The sequence below is a fragment of the Berghia stephanieae genome, chromosome 6, assembly GCF_034508935.2.
Source record: "Berghia stephanieae isolate SIO BIC M18660-M18661 chromosome 6, UCSD_Bste_1.3, whole genome shotgun sequence".
In the NCBI taxonomy this organism is placed as follows: domain Eukaryota; kingdom Metazoa; phylum Mollusca; class Gastropoda; order Nudibranchia; family Aeolidiidae; genus Berghia; species Berghia stephanieae.
The window spans coordinates 26,563,221-26,567,443 of NC_088365.1; the positions used below are offsets into that span (position 1 = coordinate 26,563,221).

The 4,223-nt window shown below is 34.9% G+C and overlaps 1 protein-coding gene across 2 annotated transcripts in view; it reads right to left on the reverse strand.

Annotated features, from left to right (window-relative positions):
- The window catches only part of LOC144974761 (glutamate receptor ionotropic, kainate 1-like), a 79,572-nt gene extending 77,070 nt beyond the window's left edge, over positions 1-2,502 (reverse strand). Inside the window, exon 1 of one of the 2 annotated variants that reach the window (XR_013645813.1) lies at positions 2,242-2,502. The gene's annotated coding sequence lies outside the window, so the exon portion shown is untranslated. The remainder of the gene's footprint in view (positions 1-2,241) is intronic. The other variant, XM_078917992.1, reaches the window with a different exon arrangement.
- Between the last annotated feature and the right edge of the window lie 1,721 nt (positions 2,503-4,223).

Here is a 4,223-nt window from a genome sequence, read left to right on the forward strand (position 1 = left end):
TCATATTGAAAGGATAGCAAGCGATTGCTGTTGTCCGTTTGACGCTATAGAAACCGGGAAAAACTCATGCTCCATGGGCCTCACGGCTTGAAGGACAACTTTTTGTTATCCTACGTTTAGAATTCAAAGTTCATTTCCGTATGGAATGTCTCAATTCATGTTGATGCATAATATAAAGGAGGTTTTTTTTTACTTTACACCAATACATACACGATAGATCAATAATAAATGTAAACACTCTATATGAAATAAATGAAATAAATAAAATCCTCTTTATTCATCTCCATGGGTCTATTCCAAGGGAAGAATGGAATAACTCAGGCGTCAGCCGCAGAGCAGCGCCGCAAAGTGAGCTAGGGCGAGGTGACTTGCTCAAGGCCACACAGCGAAGCGGCGGGTGATTGAACTCGGTTCCTTTCGGGTACGAAGCAATGACCGTACCACTGAGCCACGCTGCCCCTTTATGCGTTCAATCGAAGTGCAAATAATAACGATATGGATTGAATTGTAAACTTCAATTTATTAGACGAAGACAGATACTGTGGACGTTTCGGGTTTCCCCTTAATCAACAAAACAGGATGAATGAAACACTACAGACGAATGAGATAATAATGCGATAGTGGCGTTGTTAAAGTGTCCTGTTTCATTCATCCTGTTTATATTGATAAAGGGGAATCCCGAATCGTCCACAGTATCTGTCTTCGTCTAATAAATTGAAGTTTTCAATCCAATCCTTATCGTTATTTTTCTTTTCCTTCGAGCTTCAAGCTGTAACATTTTCATTCATCAATCGAAGTGTGTGGGTGTTAGGATTGGCTGTTGTTTTAATGGAGTCATTGGTAAAGTAGGGAGCAGAAAATGACATAAGATAGAGATATGAAAAAATGGTTACAAAACAGCGCCAAACAAAGCAAGAAAGAAAAAACAAACAAAAAAAAAAAACCCCAAAAAAACAACCCCCCCCCCCCCCAAAAAAAAACAAAAAAACAAACCCACCAGCAATAAAAAATAAGAAACAAAACATCCCAAAAAATTAGTATTTCTCGTGTATGAAACAGATCTAGACAAAAAAAAACAAAACAAAAACAAACCCAAAAAACATTAAACAAACAAAAAACAAAACAAAAAACACGAAAAAACATTGAGCTTTTATATAGCGCAGCAATATCCACTAAACATGCTCAAAGTGCTTTACAAGGTGCTTTGAACAACAGCAACACTCAAACATGTAGGACAAGATATGACTAACGCCTGTTAGGCGATATTACAAATTTTATATCGGACAGAGACAACGCTGTTAACGGCCAGGTACTCATTTTAAATCTAAGTACGGTGAGAGAATGTGAGTAAAGAGCCTTTTTTTCCAAGGACTCAACTATACGCCGAGCGAGGCTTGAAACCAGGACCTTCCAATCCGAAAACGAGTGTCATACCAGTAGACCACACAGCCGCACAAAGCAAGGAAGAAAGAAAGAAAAAAAACCGAAGAAACAAAACATCCCAAAATGAGTCTCTCTCGTGAATGAAACAGATCCAAACAAAGCAAGAAACAAAAAACAAAAAAACAAAATCAAAAAAAAAAAAAAAAAAACAAAACAAAAAAAAAAAAGCCCAAGTTACAAAACATCCCAAAATCTTCCTCGAGTGTAAAACATACCCGACGAAGCAAGGAAGATAAATCAAGAAAAAAAAGTAAACAAAACATCCCAATTCTTTTTTTTATTTTGATAATTTTGTTTCTTGTATTTTCCAATCTTGCTTAGTCTAGCACTGTTTCATATACCAATTTTCATATATTTATTTTAATGGAACCGCATTAAAATGAAAATATACGTCGGTGCTGATATACAATATTCACATCTACTGAATCTTTCACCAAAATTTGAGTAATCATTAGAAATAGTGGGCAGAATTTTTCCAAAATAAAACCTGTAACAGCTCATTTTCAATTTCAGTTTCAATTTCAAAGTTCAAAAGTACATTTTTAGGCAATTGAGAATTTTCAATCAAAATATGAAAACGGGTAAAATCAGTATAAACAAAGTCAGACTTCCAAAAAAAAAAAAAAGATAAATATATAAATAAATAAATATAAGTAAATAAACAAATAAATAAATGAATAAACAAATGAATAAATAAATGAATAAATAAAAAAGAAATAAATGAATACATAAATAAAGAAATAAACAATGGAATAAATAAATAAACCACCCAATAAATTAAAGAATGTTGTTACTTGCCTTGAGTAGTTTTGAAAACGAACTGGACAACACCAAAAACCTTGACCTCAGAGATTGGACAAAGAAGCTGGACTCGACTTCTCAATGGAAAAAACGTAACCCCGATCAATCAGGTTATTATTGGTGAACGAAGTAATTTCCAGAGGAAGCGCACCCCGAAGTTTGCACGATCGCTGCCTAACTCTCACCGGTGGAAGTTGAGAAAAGGTGTGGAAGCAAATAGTTACATGTGTGCGTAGGAATATTAAATGTTGTCGAATCACACCTCTTTGTTATATGTAGCCTATCTCCGATTCGTGGTTTTCACGAGGTGTTGTTTTGCTCGTGTTCAAAAGTAGTTCCATCCACGATTTTGTTTGTTTGGTAAGGAGAAGTAAGGGTCGTGGTTTACCTTTAAAAATTTGCCGATTCATCAGAGAGGATTGTGTGTTTGGTGTGTGTGTGTGTGTGTGTGTGTGTGTGTGTGTGTGTGTGTGTACATATATGTGATCGTGAGTGCGGAAAATTGATAGATAGACAGACCGAGTGATTGATAAAATAGTAGATAGATTGGTTGATGACAGATAAAGGGAGATATAGGCTTTGGTCATGGATAGATAGATAGATAGATAGATAGATAGACATATAGATAGATAGATAGATTAATATATATATATATATATATATATATATATATATATATATATATGTATATATATATATATATAGATAGATAGATAAATAGATAGATAGATATATAGACAGATAGATAGATAGATAGATTGATAGATAGATAGATAGATAGATAGATAGATAGATAGATAGATAGATAGATAGATAGATAGATAGATAGATAGAGAAAAATAGAGAAAGAGAAAGAGCGAAAGAGGTAGATAGATAGATAGATAGAGATAAATAGATAGATAGATAGATAGATAGAGAGAGAGAGAGAGAGAGAGAGAGAGAGAGAGAGAGAGAGAGAGAGAGAGAGAGAGAGAGTAATGGGGAGGCGAAAGACATCAAGAAGGAGAGGGGAGAGACATGATGAGAGAGAGAGAGAGAGAGAGAGAGAGAGAGAGAGAGAGAGAGAGAGAGAGAGTATAAATAATGAAAGACATATGGATAAATATATGTATACCTATAGATAGAATTAAAATGACGTCACTCAGGTCTTTGTTAGTGTTTTTTGCCATCCGCGTTTATGAGTAAAGCTCACTAAACTGTATTAACCGGACTATAAACGTTCATGGATACACATAGTTTTATGTGTTGGCCAGTTTCACTTCCGGATGGCAATGTTGTGAACTTCTTAGCCAAGCGCATACTATGTATAAAAAATAAAACCAAGGTGTTGGTTTTCAAGTTTGTGACCCATCGTGTCCAAACGGTGATGCTACGGTGTAATTTGGAAATCGAAATCCAATCTATAGATAGAACGAAGATGACGTCACTCAAGCCTTTGTTATCATATTTTGCCATCCGCGTTTGTGAGTGATTCTCACTAAACTGTATTAACCAGACTATAAACATTCATGGATACACACAGTTTTGTGTGTTGGTCCATTATACTTCCGGATGGCAATGTTATGAGCTTCTAAGCCAAGCGCATACTATCTATAGCCAAAAATTAACAAACAAAAAAACACTTTTGAAAAGTTATTGTGTGACGTTACGATTGGTGAGTAATAATCATTCCTATAGATAGTTCGAAGATGACGTCACTCAGGCCTTTGTTATTGTTTTTGCCATCCGCGTTTGTGAGTTGTTCTCACTAAACTGTATTAACCAGACTATAAAAGTTCATGGTTACACAGAGTTTGTGTGTTGGTCCGTTATACTTCCGGATGGCAATGTTGTGAACTCCTTGGCCAAGTGCATTCTATCTATTGATCCTATTCATTTAGGTTTAATACTCACAATATTCGTCAGCCGGGTGTATTGAAGAAATACACAAAACTATATATTGTAACCTTGAACTTTTATACTCTGATTCATATAATTTA